General features: G+C 45.5%; 1 protein-coding gene across 24 annotated transcripts in view; it reads right to left on the bottom strand.

The window, feature by feature from the left end:
- The window catches only part of SEMA6D (semaphorin 6D), a 441,595-nt gene that overhangs the window by 49,419 nt on the left and 373,975 nt on the right, over positions 1 to 18,201 (bottom strand). The window contains exon 1 of one of the 24 annotated variants that reach the window (XM_083475621.1): positions 10,380 to 11,008. The exons of 21 other annotated variants lie outside the window; for them this stretch is intronic. The gene's annotated coding sequence lies outside the window, so the exon portion shown is untranslated. Of the gene's footprint in view, positions 1 to 10,379; positions 11,009 to 18,201 lie in introns of those variants that run through there. 2 more of the 24 variants (XM_083475640.1, XM_083475632.1) reach the window with 2 other exon arrangements.

The raw sequence follows: 18,201 nt of genomic DNA on the forward strand, positions 1-18,201 counted from the left end.
ATGCAGGATGTGATTCTAGACCTGGCTACCATTGCAAGCTTGAGCTCATCCCAGTCCTTAATTGATTTCTGGGCCGGCTTGCTTGAATGAGGTCATTTTGGAATCAGCCCGGATGGGGGTACTACTTGGCAAAGCAAATTGCGAGGGAGTTCTTAGCCATTAAGAGCTGACCCGAAAAAGATGCAATTTCTAACTGTTAATGATGTTTCTGCATCACAGGTCCACCAGTCCAGAACTGATGGGCTGCCCTCTTTGCCAAGATTGATGAGCAGCGGTGGCTAACAGACACTAATGATTCCTGGCATTTTCCCTCTGCTCTTCCCCGTCCCGACAGCCTCCCATGATGAAGCATCTAACATTAAATTGCTAATGAATAAACGTAAACAAACCAGAAGGACTAAGCTGGAAGGAGAAAGAAACAGCACAACCCAAATGCAACCAAACACAAGGTATTTTGTAACACAACCGTTTCAGAGCGGGAGGCAATAAAGCACGTAAGAAGGACTCTGCTGTCCTTCTCTGGGGTGGAGGGACATTTTTGATCCAAGGGTCACATTTTCTTCCAGGGGCCACAAGCCAGTGATGGATGCGGCCAGAGTCAAAAGTGGGCAGAGCAATTGATGTGGTCTTAGCTTTGCATGTGCAAAATTCCAGTAATGCAAAAACCACACACACACACACACACACACACACACACTTTTCTATCCTCCATGAGGAATGATCACAGTTCAAAGACACATGTCAGTCATGTCAGCAAAACACTCAAGAAGGCTGTGGAGGGGACCAAGTGTGGGGAGAACCTGGGGAGAAAGAATGGTCTACTAAGAGTCCTGGGGGTTGGACAGATAGGCCTGGAGAGCTTTTCTGTGCATCAGCTGAGCAGCCTCAACAAGCCTCTGGCTTGTGAGGAGACCCTCCTCAGAGCCTGAAGAAGATGTCCTCTTTGGAATCCGAGAAGGGTCTCTGCATGAGCTGGAGGGGTGACAGGGCTTCCTCAGCTGACATGCAGGGCAGTGGCTGTTGCTACTGCTGCGCCACCCCACATGCCAGCTGTTGTGTGGGGAGGCTGAGCACCCTCAGCAAAGCCCCACTGGCCCACCAGCTCATGAGGAGACCCTCCGCAGAGCCCTAAGAGGTCCTCTTTGGGCTCCAGGGTGGGTCTCCGCAGGAGCCAGGAGGGTTCTCTTGGGTCCACCCCATTTTACGGAACTTTGCGCATGGGCACAGGGGTTCGGAACATGACCCCCAGAATAAATGGAGACTAATCTGTACAGGAAATCTAAAAAGGCAACTGCCTACCTGATGAAATTTTGAAGAGCTTTGCTCTGTGGCTAAAACAACAACACTATAAAATTTATATACCACTTGACTTAAAAAACAAAAACAAATCTTGGTGGTTTAAAACCCTCTCAAATAACAACGACCTGTTCTTCAACAGAAGGTCCTAGGATGGGTTACAGCATTATAGAATACAGCATTAAAAAGTTGAAAGCAAATCACAATCTCAACTAGAGTCGGTCCTAATATTGTGTGTGTGTGTTTAGTGCCAACGGGGAAACGACTTCCCCCATTTTGCGGGAAATGGACGAAATATTCCACACTCCATTTCACAGCTGCAGCCCTGGATAGTAATATTGATAGACCTCAAAGAGTTGTTCTGAGATTTACTGAGAATAATGTATCACTTGGAAGGACAGCATAAATATCATCCTGGTTGCCTAAAGAGAACAACAAGGCCTTGTGAAATTCTCATCGAGGCAGTTACCTGCATCAGCACAAAACCCGCAGGTCAGTTTCTCTTTGCAAGTGCGCTCAGGGGACAACCGAAGTGCAATCCATACTGAAGGCAGGGGTGTAGCCTGCACAATGAATCAGGGAGTGGTATTTGTGCAGGCCTGGGCTGTCACCCACCAAACTGCTCTTGATTCACGAGGCACACTATGTACTCTAACACCAGCTATGACGAATGGACTGTCTAGACATGAATTTGCAACCAAATCTAGGAGGTCGCTTAGTATAAGGAGTTAAAAAATACAACAACCACCACCCCACCTCTGACACACCTTCCCTCTCAGCCTCCAGGATCAAACCCAAACAATCCCTCAGCTCACCCACAAAAAAATCTAACACTGAGAAAAGTTCCTGGAAAAAGCGGGCATTGCCTTAGTCTTTCTCACTAGACTTGCTTTTTATGGGGAGGCCCAAGATGGGTGGTACTTCTTCTGGCTGCCCAATGCTGTTTCCCATTCAACTGCACTCTCCACACTCAGTTCCGGGTACAGCAAGTTTGTTGGTCCTACAGATTCCCATCCCTCCACTCACAGCTCTTTCTTTAAATAATAATTTTTATTGGTTTTTACAAATATTTTCAAACATAATAACATTTTCACATAACAATATAATAAAATTTTGGCTATATAAGCCTGAGACTTCCCTCCTCCCCGGCTGATGGTTTTCAAACTTATTCTCTATTATTGCATTTTCTTATATTTTTATTACTATTAAATCACGATCTTATATAAATGATTTCTAAGTTGCACTTAATAATAAATGGCAATTTTAACCTCACAAAGCTTCTTGTAGCCCTACTAGCGATGCCAGTTTACAGTTGTCTTTCAAATATAACATAAATTTATTCCAGTCTTTCAGGAATGTCTGGTCCTGTTGGTTCCAAATTTTCCCTGTCAATTTGGCATAGTCCAGTAATTTCATCTGCCGCTCTTCTTTCATTGGTAATCACAGCTCGTTCTTCATCATCTCCTCCTCCTCCTCCAGCTGCTGTCCAAGGTTTATCTTGTTCCTCTAGTAGCCTCATTTGAGGAGTTAATTTTTCAGCCACAGCTATCTTCCATGGTGTTATTATGACCTTGAGCAGGCCACTGCCTCTCTGCCTAACCAACCACACAGAGCTGCTGTGTGGATAAAATGCAGATGTAAAGAACCAGGTATTCCACCTTGGGGTTTCTTGGGGGAAAGACAGGATATCAACAACTACAACAACAACAACTGATGGGTTGTGATTTTCCCAGGAATATCTGGGTGTACTAGACTAAATGGACTTCTCATCTGATCCCTCCTGGAAGATCTTTTTGAGGTTCAAATCCTTGAAGGTCATTAGATAGTTATGATCAAACTGCTGTACCACTGACAAACCTACCAATAAGGTAATTCGGTTAAGAATTCCAAACCGCCATCCAAAAGAGTAACCTTTCAAGTTAAGTCCTGGAGTCATTTGTTTCGAATAAACAGAAAATCAGCAGACATCAGAGAAGAACCAATTGATCTTCTCTGAGTTAACCACACTTATGGATTGTGAGTTGCTCTTCTTGCCCTTGGAGAGCTGTATAAATTGGTTGACTGACATTGGAACAGTTGGTGGCGCGCACTTCTGTACACTGCGGCCAGAGAGTCAGATGGTAAAGTTACACGGAATGATTTCATGCCTGCATGTGCCAGGTTCTTATCACTGCAATTGGACAGCGCTCCATTGCTGCCATCAAGGAGGTTGGGACAACAGACTCACGAAAACATTTCGTACACATTCGGTCACCATTTTGCGCATGTTCTGATTGCAATGGCTAAATTATCAAGTCAGAGAAAAAGACCCCTGCAAAACAGGTTTGACAGAAGCCAAGTGAGTCCAAATGATGCCATTTTATTACAGCATTTGACATAATGACTGAACCCAGGGAGGTTTACAGGAAAATAAAAACTGGGATTTGAGGGCAAATATGGTGTACTGTATATTACATGAATGTTCCCTTTCCTATGAGCAGAGGTAAAGGTAAAGGTACCCCTGACCATTAGGCCCACTCTGGGGTTGCGGTGCTCATTTCACTTTATTGGCTGAGGGAGCCGGCGTACAGCTCCCGGGTCATGTGGCCAGCATGACTAAGCCGCTTCTGGCGAACCAGAGCAGCGCACGGAAATGCCGTTTACCTTCCCACCAGAGTGGTACCTATTTATCTACTTGCACTCTGACGTGCTTTCGAACTACTAGGTTGGCAGGAGCAGGGACTGAGCAACGGGAGCTCACCCCGTCGCGGGGATTTGAACCGCCAACCTTCTGATCGGCAAGCCCTAGGCTCTGTGGTTTAACCCACAGCGCCACCAGAGCAGTGGTAGATGTATGCAATACCAGGAGCACAGTCAAGTTGCCATTGCATGAACTGACCATTGATCCCAATGAAATCTTAAGACATGTATAGGATTGCATCCTAAGTGCATACAAGTTGTAGGTAGGAAAAACACTGATGCCCTTGAGCTCCGCTTGTGGGCTTCACCTAGGCATCTGATTAGCCACTGTAAGAACAAGGTGTGGAACATGATGGGATTATGGCCTGATTCTGTGGGGCTTTTCTTATGTTCTGTCAGCTTGAATGAAAAGAGATGCAGAGGCTCAGACTTTGGCAAGTCTCTGGGAAAGAAAACTAAGAATGCAGCCACTGAGAATCTCTCTCTCTCTCTCTCTCTCTCTGCCTGCTGTTGCAATTCTGACTTGGTGAATAGATGGAATACTTCACAATTCCGCTGAGCAAAACATTGAGTCGCCCAGAGTCCCTTCTTGAGGCCCAGCAGCTCCTTGAACCCCTTTTAGATACTATTTTCATTGCAAGAATACTTTCAATTTCCCAGAATCATGTGGCCCTCTTTGAAAAGCGATGCAGCCTTAAGTTGTTAAATCTCTAAGAGAATTGCTCGGAGAACATGTTTGTCTCTGAGCTCACTACTGGTAAGGACCTGACCTCGGAGAACACATCCTGGCACACTCTCATTAAAGACCTCCTGAGTGGAAGAAAAACCTGCAACAAAGGCAAAAAAAATTCATGGGAACATGAAGGTGAGATCTTTTTATTCCTGGTAATCCCTTTTAAATAACTCTCACCTTTTGCTCCCTCATTCTGTCAAGGAAAGTGCCTATAACTGCAGAGAAGAAAGATCTTGCCCAGTGCAGGAGATGAAAAAGTCTGATCTGAGCCAGATTAAGTCTGCAAACCCTGTCCTGTAATTTATGTTAGCTTTTTTGGGTTGGGGGGCGGCGGGATAAGGCACGAAAATGAACAGGAATAAATCTGCTCAGAGTCTATCCAGATTAGCCTAGTTGATCTGTTAAGTAACAAGCTTGTCCACCCTCGAATTGGAGCAAATTGTTGCTGAGGCACTAGAGAAGAGGGCCACCATGCTTTTTGGGTCTGTGTGCACATTTACAAAGGGGAGAAACTGTTGTAGGCACCCCACTTTCTACATTGGTTGCAGAAGAATGCTTCTTTCAAGCCTAATTTCAGTAGGGGGGGGGGAGTGGGACAGATACCCTGCAGGCATGAAAGAACATCTCTGCAGGCCCAAGTGTGCCCACAGGCATGGCACTGCCAACCCCTGCACTAGAGAGTGTAGGTTACATTTTTTGGAAGTGCAACAGCACGGATCATTCCGTTTGTAGCTTAAGGGTTAATTAAGTAATTTTTGAAGTAAACTAGCCAGGAATGGGATGGGGGAGGTGTGGCTTAGCAATGAGAAACTGCCAATAAAACAAAACTTTAAAATTAAGTAGACATTAAAACATGTATCAAATATAGACAGACAGAATAAAATTGACAAATGTACATCATAAAGTTTGTCTGGGTATGGTTGCCTAAACAAATAAGTTTTAGCATGCATTGAAAACAGTACAGCAAAGGTGCCTGGTTAATAATAGTAATAACCACGATTATAATACAATATTTCTGCCCTGGATATCTGATGGAAACCTTCGCTAGTATGTTTCCACTGGCAATTGAAGACTTTTAAAAATTTATACAAGCATTTCCAGACTATTGATCACCAACTTGCTCATCTGTATCTTTCTTTAGCTTATTTGCAATATGGTTGAGCAGTCTGTTTCAATCGTTTCATAGAAGTAATGCTTAAGACAAGGATGAAGAACTTCAGACCTGGGGGTGGGGTCACATGCAACAGCTACCTGTCCCTTTAAGATCCCCTGAGGCCACACCTCCTTTGCTAGGCCACACCCCTCAATGGACCTGCTAGGACCTGCTTACCCTGAGCATTTTTGCCTGGAGGGAATGAGTCCTTGAACTCCGATTATGCCTCTTGCTTGCCTGGATGAAGGATATAGAGACATGTTTATGTGCACAGTGGTGTACTGTGCTAATGTAAAATTTACATTCTGTGCTCTCCTCCAAGTCATGACTTCAAAGAACTAGGAAAACTTGCTAAAGCAACTGAGGCATTGGAGTCTCTTCCCTCCCTTCTCAAATGTCAAGGTTGACAGGGTCTATTTTGTTCTACCTAGTCTTTTATCAAGCCCATCATTTTGTCCGTCTGTCTCTGAAGTAGGTCATCTGGGCCGTAACTTACTATTCCTGTGTAGTTCTGTGTGGCTTCAGAGCACCTCTACCAATGTGAACCTACGAGGACCCTTCAATTTTCATCTGAGGCTCTTTCCAGGGTGCTCTTTCAGAGGGTGGTGGAAATGAAGAGAGCTTTTCAGTGGCGAATCCTCGCTTGTGGCAGGCTCTCTCCAGTGAGGTCTGCCTGGTGCCATCATTAATATCCTTTCAGTTCTAGCTAAAAACTTATCTCTTCTCCCAGACATCTGATGGATTATGAAGATTTTGCTGTCTACTGATGATTAGTTTTGCTGTTTAAGTTTCAGCTGCTTTTATTGTAACACATTTTTCTTTTTCTGATTTCAGGGCATGCTTCAAATTATTTTGCAAATAATATGCGCAAATAATATTTATGTGAAACAGTAGTACAGTGGTACCTTGGTTTACAAACTTAATCCATTCCGGAAGTCCGTTCTTAAACCAAGGTGTTCATAAACTAAGGCGTGCTTTCCCATAGCAGCGGGGGACTCAATTTACAAATGGAACACACTCAACAGGAAGCGGAACATGTTCTTAATCCAAGGCAAAGTTCACAAACCAAAAGACCTACTTCCGGGTTTGCAGCGTTCTTAATGCAAGTTGCTTATAAACTAAGCTGTTCTTAAACCAAGGTACCACCGTAGTAGTATAAATAATGAATTGCAACTCCATCATTTTCAAGACTGATTCCAATATACTTGTGGCCATTCCAATATTATCGTATTTCAATTAATTTGTTTATGTAACACTTATATGAATCAACATTAGTTATTGCCACAATTCTGCCTTTTCCTATTTTGCAATTATTGCGCATCTGCAAAAGTATTTTTCTTTTCTTTTCTTTCTTTTGCACAAATCCACCAAAGTTTTTGTGGAATATTGGTCACATTGAAAACCAGCTTCTTTACACAAAAAGCTATGAAGAATACTGGGTCAACCAACCTGGAAACTTATATCATAGTCTTAAACAGAAATTGTACTGTGACACCAACGATGGTTCTCATCTATGGGTGAAACACCCATGAGGCCAGGGGAACTCATGCTATTGAAGGAACAGCAACAACTTTTGCCTAAGACTGCAAAACCAATGTTGCAATGCAACACTGAACGAAATACACATATGATCAGGACCTTTCACTGAAGCAAACGACTCACATTATTGAAGGAACTGCAACAAGTCCTATTTAATGCTACAAAACCACCAATGATGCAACCCAACTATGAGTAAAACAGATGTACAACAGGGACTTTCAGCTGAAGCAAGCAACTAGTAATTTTGAAGGAATGACAATCTCAAGGATCTGGCCAAAATTTGAACAAGCAGATGTTTGGGGCTAGGACAATGGAACTGGGTTTCACACATATTGAGCTCCACAAATCCCTCTGCATATCACTGGAGTTGAATGAACCCTAACTAATGGTGGGTTGTAAGACATGATCTACTTATATCAGATCATTCCCATTAATTTTAGTAGGACTGTTCTGAAGAACATGTTTTTAATCACGGCCACTGGTCTGTTACATCCAAATTAACTAAACACATTTATATCCCACCTTTCCTCCAAGAAGATCATGGTGGTGCAACATGACTCCTCCCTTCCCCATTTTATCCTCACAACAAAGCAGATTGGGCTGAGAGACTGTGACTGCCCCAAATGTCACCCAGCTTTGTGGCCAAGTGAGGATTCAAACCTTGGTCTCCTACTCTAACCACAACACCACTCTGTGAATGGTCTGGACATCAACAAAAATGCATAATTTACAACAGTGAGGAAGGTCCATACTTGTCATACAAAAACGAAGTGGACTAATCATTCAAACTAGCTATTATTCACAACAGGGTACAGATCCCCTGGGTCAACTGGTTGGGGAAATCTATAAACAAGACAATGACTCACACCATTAGCTGCAGGGCTATTGCGATTACCGTCGATCAATCTTGGATTACAGCACAACATTAGTTGGGCAGAGGCTACAGAATACCATCCTTCATTCTTCATTAGGCAGCCTATGGACCAAATACAACCTGCCAGACTTCTCAGATTGACCCTTAGAGATGATGTCTTTTCTTCCCCTCAGCTCCCTGATACTAGAGCTGGGAGTCCAAAACATTTGGAAGGCCACAGATTCCTCATTCCTAACCTGGTAAATGCTAAATCCTCAAGGGCCCTCAGGAAGAGGAACTGATACACAAATATCGCCTAGCTCTTAAGTTTTTGTTTGTTAATAGATCCTGGCAGGGTCGGAGTGAAACAGGAATAGCGACGTTCCCAAAAAGGGGACTCAGGAGTGAGGGGAAAGAGAGGGAGGAAAATAAAGCACATGGGCCTTTGTTTAATTTGCAGTGCCTTTCAAATTAGTTATGAAGTATGAAATAGCTGAGTAGTGGTTTGAGGAGTAGCAGCAACACTCACAAGTTTAGTGAATAAATTCAACTTCTAGACAGCTATGGAAAATGATCCTGTATACGTAGCAAGAAGTTATATGCACGACAGAAATATCCTGTATGTTCCGGTTTGTGTGTGGGGGGGGGGAAGGCAATATAAAAAGCCCAGAACACCCCCCTCCACATTTGGCTCCCCCCAAAATTGCTAGGGATTCTTCACAGGGATAAAGGTAAAGGGTAAAGGGACCCCTGACCATTAGGTCCAGTCATGACCGACTCTGGGGTTGCAGCACTCATCTTGCTTTATTGGCCGAGGGAGCCGGCGTACAGCTTCCGGGTCATGTGGCCGGCGTACAGCTTCCGGGTCATGTGGTGAACCAGAGCAGCACATGGAAATGCCATTTACCTTCCCGCTGGAGCGGTACTTATTTATCTACTTGCACTTTGACGTGCTTTCGAACTGCTAGGTTGGCAGGAGCTGGGACCGAGCAATGGGAGCTCACCCCGTCGCAGGGATTCGAACCGCCGACCTTCTGATTGGCAAGTCCTAGGCTCTGTGGTTTAACCCACAGCGCCACCTGCGTCCCTAATCTTCACAGGGATACCACCTATGTATTTGGAGCTGGCTCAAATGTGGGTGGAAGTGGCTATTGTTGCTTAGGAATCACAGTCTTCTTCCCTCTCCTATTGCAAAAGGTTGTAGTCAAATCAGTGGTTTCCACAGAGCATCTTGGAGAATGCTGAGATCATGTGAACATGTTGTGATCGTGTTCAAGCCTCCCTGAAAGATCACTTGCCCACCGCTATCGAGAATTCCCAATGACATGCAGAATGGAATTGAGCACTGGGTGTTTTCCAAGGCTCACAGTCTGTGCACGACTACTGTGAGGACCAATGGCAAGAGGGGTGCTTCCTGCCTTGGCAGATATAGACCTGGCCTGAGTGGCCATCCATGCCCATTGCACGTTAAGAATGGCAAAAGCTTCACAACAAATATTCGGGAGCTCCTTTTCCTGCAAGTGGAAATGGAAAGTTCCCCCTGGAGGCTTGCAACTCACCAGGCGAAAAACCACACCTTCCAATTTCTTTCTTTTTTTGCCAAGGCAGAGGTGGCAACTCTGTAAGGTCCGATAAATTATTGTACCGCCTTAAGTTGGCCTCCCTACTAACAAATGTACATTTTGCATGTAAATGAAAGCTTTTAATCCACTAGCTCCTAAATTACTCAGAACATGGGTTGTTGTTGTTTTTTTAAATCCGACAATTCCGTGGGGAGGAAGGGGGAACTCTGCGCATGATAAGGAGCAAATAAGCAATCTGTTGCTTTAAGATACTGCAAAAGCTTTAAAGAATAACAAAAAAGAGCTATGTATTAACACCTCTTGATCTGTTTCAAAGTTGTTGTGGTTTCATTTATTATTATTTTTTTTAAAAAAGGTTTATAATGAAACTACTACTGAATATCACAGCTTTGATCTTAATTGGCTTCAGTTATTTGCAAGCTTTTAACTTTTCTGGGAGAGCACCACATCGCTCTCTCTCTCCCCCCACCCCCTAATCCCTCCTACAAGCTGACAGAACGCTTGGAAGCGGATAGGGTGACTTTTAATGATGCAAATACTCACTGCTTGATTAGACACACTTTGAGGACAAGAAGTCTCTTGTGGTAAAATAAATAAATAAAAATACTCCGCTCCAGCTGGAAAGGAAACCAAGGCACCATCCTAAACCATAAGTGATGGCTTCAATTAAATTGATTTAAAATTCATTTTTTGACAGGTCCATTTTGCTCCGTTTTCCCATCCCGTTCCTACCACCGCCACCCCCCTCCTTCTTTCGCTGGGGCGAAGTGAAAAATCTTCCAGCCGAAAGCAGCCTTTTGTTTCCACGGATAAATCTACTGTCAAAAGTCCTCTCTGTTTTATATCACTCCTGCGGGACAAAGCTGCTCTTGACAGTTTGCCAGGGTCTCCGCTCTCGCTGGGTTTCTAGGACAAAGTGCAAGGTACCGTTGTTTATGCAGGCTTCTGATTAACTATCCTGACAGCTCTATATACTGTTAATTTAAACTGACTGCCTCACACTGCGCCCCTCAGATCATTATGTCATCTTATTTTTTTTTTGCATCAGAGGCACCCCATGAGCTCCAGATGAACACAATGGAAGTTCAAGCCTATGTATGCTGCGTTTTCACAAGCCTCGCCCCTCACTCCACTCCAGAAGACATAATGACAACTCCTGGGGGGTCTGGGGGGCCTTGCATTTAATCACACAACGGGTGCTGCCCAGATAACAGTGGGTGACATGTCTACATGAGCCCTGAAACTGAACTGGATCAGAGCAACAATGGAAGGTTGCATGCAGAAGTTCCTGTGTTCAGTCCCTGGCTCCTCCTGTTAGAAGAAGAAGAAGAAGAAGAAGAAGAAGAAGAAGAAGAAGAAGAAGAAGAAGAAGAAGAAGAAGAAGCAGCAGCAGCAGCAGCAGCATTTGGATTTGATATCCCGCTTTATCCCTACCCGAAGGAGTCTCAAAGCGGCTAACATTCTCCTTTCCCTTCCTCCCCCACAACAAACACTCTGTGAGGTGAGTGGGGCTGAGAGACTTCAAAGAAATGTGACTGGCCCAAGGTCACCCAGCAGCTGCATGTGGAGGAGAGGGGAAGTGAACCCGGTTCACCAGATTACGAGTCTACCGCTCTTAACCACTACACCACCCTGGCTCTTAGAAGGCTCAGAAAACAGATGGTAAGAAGCACCGACTTGTAAGACCCTGGAGAGCTTCTGCTCAGGAGACAATGCTTGGAACAGGAATAAGACCATGCTGTGGGTTAAACCACAGAGCCTAGGGCTTGCCGATCAGAAGGTCGACGGTTCAAATCCCTGTGACGGGGTGAGCTCCCATTTCTCGGTCCCTGCTCCTGCCAACCTAGCAGTTCGAAAGCACGTCAAGTGCAAGTAGACAAATAGGTACCGCTCTGGTGGGAAGCTAAACGGCGTTTCCGTGCGCTGCTCTGGTTCGCCAGAAGCGGCTTAGTCATGCTGGCCACATGACCCGGAAGCTGTACGCTGGCTCCCTCAGCCAGTAAAGCGAGATGAGCGCCACAACCCCAGGGTCGTCCACAACTGGACCTAACGGTCAGGGGTCCCTTTACCTTTAGCCGCAGTAAACAACTAGGGGAAGGACCCTCGGCACCAGCTGTCCCATTACTTCCAGGGATTAGAAAAGGAATGGGGAGCCTGTAGCCCTCCAGATCCTGCTGGACTCCAACTCCCATCACCCCTGGTCAGTATGGCCAATGGTCAAGGGGCGATGGGAGTAGCAGTCTAGGAAGCATCTGAAGCGCCACTGGTTCTGAGGCCTAGATTAGAAGGAACTTTGATCTCAACCAAACTCTTCCAGGAGATGTGTTAATGCAGTTGTGGGGAACCTAAGGCATGGGGTGTTGTGCCGATGAATGTGGTTTTCAGGCTTCTCTGTCTAACTGTTGTGAATCTCTTGAGGCTATAAAATGGATCAGACAAATGTACGGAGAATAACAGTGCAATCCCGTATGTGCAGATGTTAGAGAGAACTTCCTGGTGGTACAAGTTGTTTGAGAGGCTGCCTCAGAAGGTATTCATGATTAAGCAAAGGGTGGGTGCACATCTATCAAGTAGGGCTGGGTGGTATCTGGTTTTCAACATCATGATATATCACCAGCTAAATATTGAAATATACTAATATATCACAATGTCTGAAATGTATCTTGGCTGCTTTTTCCACTCCACCTTATTTCCTTCTCCCTCCTTAAGGATGAAATAAGGTAGGAAACCAGGCAGAGGGTCTTCTCAGTAGTGGCACCCGCGCCATGGAACGCCCTCCCATCAGATGTCAAAGAAATAAACAACCATCTGACTTCTAGAACAGTGTTTCCCAACCTTTTTTGGGCAAAGGCACACTTGTTTCATGAAAAAAATCTCGAGGCACACCACCATTAGAAAATGTTTAAAAAATTAACTCTGTGCCTATATTGACTATATATATATATATATATATATATATATATATATATATATATATATATAGTATATATAAAGACTATATATAAAGTATATATAAAGACTACGGATTTGTGTCACTGCCCATTTCCATGAAAGATTTATTCATGCATTTTGCACAATGCCACAATCCCACATGCAACTTTTAAAAAGGATGGGAAACACTGGGCTATGCAGCTGAGGGTGCACCGCTTATTGCCAGCAGTGCAAAATAGCTCTGCTTTGCTAATACCTGTTTAGCTGAGTAGGAAGGAGTTACAGTCCAGCAGCGTAGTCCTGTGTTATCCTAGTGCATTGGCCTTTTCAGGAAATTGGAGTCAGCGGGCACAGTTGTGAAAGCAGGGGACAGATTGGAGGTTTCAGCCTTGGGTATCTGGATGCCTGGCCTACCCAAAGATGGAAAGCAAGGGCAGAGGAGCAGACCTGGTTGCTGTCTGACTGTATGCTTAGAGCAGGGCTGGAGAAGGGGCGTGGGGCGGGGCTGACGTTGTCGGTCATCTGGAGGCTGCCCCGGAGAGACGGAGGCACGCACTCCCCTGGACCACCTTGACGCGCATGTCGTAACCCGGGTCACCTCAGTCGTGCGAATGCGCGTCCAGCCAGGCCTCCCCCGCCGCGCTTCCCATTGCTGGGATTTGCCCGGCTTTCAATCTCAAGGGAGGGAGGGAGGCTGCTCAAGACGCGAGTCGGAGGGGCGGCCTTCCGGCGGCTACGAGGGAGGATTTCGCCCCGCCGCCTCCACAACCAGGCGCCCCATCCCTCCACCTTTTGCACGCGCCTCCTTCCCGCACGCTTATGCACCCGTTCTTACGTGCAAAAGGCGGCGGCAACTGCAGCTCCTCCTCCTCTAGAGACGAGGCGGGCACTTGCTGCTGCTGCCACTCGCTGGAAGCTCACGATGGCTCTCCGTCAGCGAAGGCTTAATGGTTCCTCCCCTCCTCCTCCCCCCCCCCCGCTTCCAGGACGAATGGTACAGCCGGAGAAAGAGCGACACTCGAACTCCCGTGAGGAGGAGGAGCCTCCGACTCCCCTTAACACCTTCCGCGCCAGCTGCGGCTCTCCCTCTCTTACAACAGCCCTTCACATTTCAAGCGGTATCTCCTACCACTTTAAAGAGCGGCGACTTACCCCCCCCAAGGAATCCTGGGAACTGTATTTTGTTAAGGGTGCTGAGAACCGTTAGACTCCCACGGCACACCAGGCAACATCTCGTGGCACACTAGTGTGCCGCGGAACACCGGTTGGGAAACACTGTTCTAGAAGACACCTGAGGGGAACCATGTATCGGGAAATTTTTAATGTTTAATGTTTTACAATTTTTTATGTGCTGTAAGCTGCCCAGAGTGGCTGGGGGAACCCAGCCAGATGGGTGGGGCATAAATAACAAAATTATTATGATGATGATGATGATGATGATGATGGAAGAAACAGCCGAGATATGTTACCCACCCCCCCAGCTGAGCAAGCCCACTTGCCACACTGGCTTGCAGAACACTCCTGGCGCTGGAGGGAGTTTCAGACGCAATATATTACCTGCTCAGAAATTCTGAAACTGTTATCACGCTCTGAACTTCAAACCAGTTTCAGGCGATACATTGACATACCGCCCAGCCCTGCTATCAAGGATACCACAGTAGTGGGCTTCTTGCATCATCAATCTAAGGGCCACATTCCTTTTGCGGCAATCTTCCAGGGGCCACATGTTAGTGTCGGGAGAGAGCGACATAAATGGGCGGAGCAACAAATGCAAAAATTATCTGTGTGCCAGTTTTTAAACACATTCCTCCCCATCCAGGCCAGGAAGCAGCAATATCAGGCTGCAATGATACATGCTAGCTAGGCAGCGCTAGTGAGGCCTGGGGAGAGGAATATGGTCTAAGGAGAGTCCTGTGGACCAGATGAGGTCCTGAGAGCCTGTGGTTCTCTACTCTTGGAACTTTGGGGCTTTCTTCAGCTTTAGGATCCCAATATTTTCAGTGTTGGTGCTCAACTTTAAAGCTCTAAGCAGCCTTGTTCCAGTATACCTGAAGGAACCTCTCCACCCCCATTGTTCTGCCCGGACACTGAGGTCCAGCTTCGAGGGCCTTCTGGCGGTACCCTCCCTGCGAGAAGCCAAGTTACAGGGAACCAGGCAGAGGGCCTTCTCGGTAGTGGCACCCGCCCTGTGGAACGCCCTCCCACCAGATGTCAAAGAGAAAAACACCTACAGTGGTACCTCTGGTTACGTACTTAATTTGTTCTGGAGGTCCATTTAACCTGAAACTGTTCTTAACCTGAAGCACCACTTTAGCTAATGGGGCCTCCTGCTGCCGCCGCGCCGCTGCCACGTGATTTCTCTTCTCATCCTGAAGCAAAGTTCTTTACCTGAAGCACTATTTCTGGCTTAGCGGAGTCTGTAACCTGAAGCGTATGTTACCTGAAGCATATGTAACCCGAGGTACCACTGTACCAGACTTTTAGAAGACATCTCAAGGCAGCCCTGTTTAGAGAAGCTTTTAATGTTTAATAGACTATTGTATTTTAATATTCTGTTGGAAGCCACCCAGAGTGGCTGGAGAAACCCAGCCAGATGGGCGGGGTATAAATATTATTATTATTATTATTATTATTATTATTCAGCTTACTGCCAGGTAAGAGTAAATATGGCAAGACCCTATCAGTAGCTATTCAATGTGACAATGAAAAAGTGGAATGCCAGTATACCTCTGTAAATCAGACGATGGGGATGAGGAATATTTTCACCATTGCGCTCTGACTTCCAGTAAAATCTGGCTGGTTGCTAAATGGGAACCAGCCACCTTCTCAAATTTAATTAACAATAGCTGTGACGAGTTATTTTGGCTCTCTGGTTGAGAAAGCACCCTCTCCCACAATATATTGATTGGTGTAGAATACACATGCTCTCAGCCGCTATAACGTTAACTCCATTTAATCCCGAGAGCCAGTATGGAAACAAAAACCTGGAAGGACTCCATAAATCTCATGGGGTGATGCTGGGCAAGTCTGTTTTATCTCTTAGCCCAGGAATGTAGAACCTGGGGTCCTCGGGACGTTGTCGGACTCTGACCATTAGTCATGCTGGCTGGAGCTGATAGGAGTTGAGAAGCTACCTCGCAGCGTTGTTGTGGGGATAAAATCTTCTGGGAGCAAGGAAGAAGCACTTCCATCCTGGCCAAGGACCATTCTTCTATTACATGATTTTGCTAACAATTCCATCTAGTTTCCATATTAAAGGTAAAGGGACCCTTGACCATTAGGTCCAGTCGTGGACAACTCTGGGGTTGCGGCGCTCATCTCGCTTTATTGGCCAAGGAAGCCGGCGTACAGCTTCCAGGTCACGTGGCCAGCATGACTAAGCCGCTTCTGGTGAACCAGAGCAGCGCACGGAAACGCCATTTACCTTCCCGCCAGAGCGGTACCTATTTATCTACTTGCACTTTGTGCTTTCGAACTGCTAGGCTGGCAGGAGCTGGGACCGAGCAACGGGAGCTCACCCCGTCGAGGGAATTTGAACCACCGACCTTCTGATTGGCAAGCCCTAGGCTCTGTGGTTTAACCCACAGCACCACCCGTGTCCCATATAGTTTCCATATTAATCTCTATCAATATGTAGATATGTGTTTTGAAATGTTTAAACTACTGAGAACAGAATCACAACATTCGAATCAGCGTGAAATCCAATGGAGAGACTTTCCTGAGAAGGACTGGTTGTTAAAACTACTCTGGGAACTGAAGCTCTCTGAGGAGAATAGGGGTCTCCTAAGAACTCTCAGCACCTTTAAAGGTAAAGGTAAAGGGACCCCTGACCATTAGGTCCAGTTGTGTCCGACTCTGGGGTTGTGGCGCTCATCTCGCTTTATTTGCCGAGGGAGCCGGCGTACAGCTTCCGGGTCATGTGGCCAGCATGACTAAGCCGCTTCTGGCGAACCAGAGCAGCACACGGAAACACCATTTACCTTCCCGCCAGAGTGGCACCTATTTATCTACTTGCACTTTTGACGTGCTTTCGAACTGCTAGGTTGGCAGGAGCAGGGACTGAGCAACGGGAGCTCACCCCGTCGCGGGGATTCGAACCGCCGACCTTCTGATCAGCAAGTCCAAGGCTCTGTGGTTTAACCCACAGCACCACCCGCGTCCCCTTCAGCACCTTTAGCAAACTTCAGTTTCCAGGTTTCTTTGGGTGAAGCCATGTCCATTTAAAGTGGTTCAATACTGTTTTAATTGTATGGTATGGATGTGACCAGAATCATATCTGAATCAACAACATTGTGGCATAAGCTGGTCTCATGGGGTCAGGGTACCAGATTCAAATTTAACACACTGTATTGCTTTTAATTGTGACATGAAACAATTAGCTAATGTGCTGTAATAACGGATCTGTAAATGCTTCTTTCGTGCTGGAAAACAGCTTCTGCTGCGAACGTTTCACGGTCTCTCCTTGCTCAAAGAAGATTAAAACTTTAGAAGCATTTGTTTGCACCGTCACTCTTATTTACTGTTTTACATCAAAAGGCATTAATCTGCCATGTGGACATCTCATATTTCTCATCTGAGACAAAGTGCAATAAAAACATGGAAGTCAGGGAAAGGCAAAACCAATTTTACAACACAGACTGAGCAATTGTTTTGCAGCATAGCCCTCAAATGTAAAGACTCTTACATTTTCTTTTTTTTAAAAAAAATGCCTAATCAAATGCAGACGCTGTTCCAGTCACGCTAAATTTTCACATAATGGCAGGAGAACATTTCTTTCTAGCCGAGCGTCGGGCATTTGGATCACATTATTACATTTGCTACTGTGTGGTTTTTGTTTTTTCTTTAACTTTGGGAATGTGCATTTGCAAACACATTTTGTACTGGTGTGAATGCCTTGCTCACACAATTGCTACAGCGGGAAATGTTTGCTCCACTCTGTTGTTGTTGTTGTTGTTGTTGTTGTTATTATTATTATTATTATTATTATTATTATTATTATTATTATGTCTGCAAAGGTGGGATTGCTACAATGCATCCACACCATACATTTAAAGCATTATTATACCATTTTAACCAGTCATGGCTTTTCCTGAAAGAATCCTGGGAACTTTAGTTCAAGAGTGCAGAGACTTGTTAGCTGAGAGCTACAATTCCCTGAGTTCCCTGGAAAGAGTGACTGACTGTTAAACCTCTCGTGGTTTGACAAAACAGAACGTTGCTGGCCTGCTTTCTTTCCATCCCGGATGAATTCACAAGCCCTGTTGTCTGAGGTTATAAGGTCATGATGATATCTGCATCCTATTAACTTTTCCATTATTTTGCTTTGGATTTAATCCCAAGGTCTTCCCCTCCGCAAGTCATTTCCCCCTGGTCTCTGGTTCCCCGTTTCTGTCTCTCCAGTTACATCATAAAAGCACTACAGCATCATAGGAAC

The sequence above is a fragment of the Podarcis liolepis genome, assembly GCF_965112155.1.
Source record: "Podarcis liolepis genome assembly, chromosome: 14".
NCBI classification, from domain to species: Eukaryota; Metazoa; Chordata; class Lepidosauria; order Squamata; family Lacertidae; genus Podarcis; species Podarcis liolepis.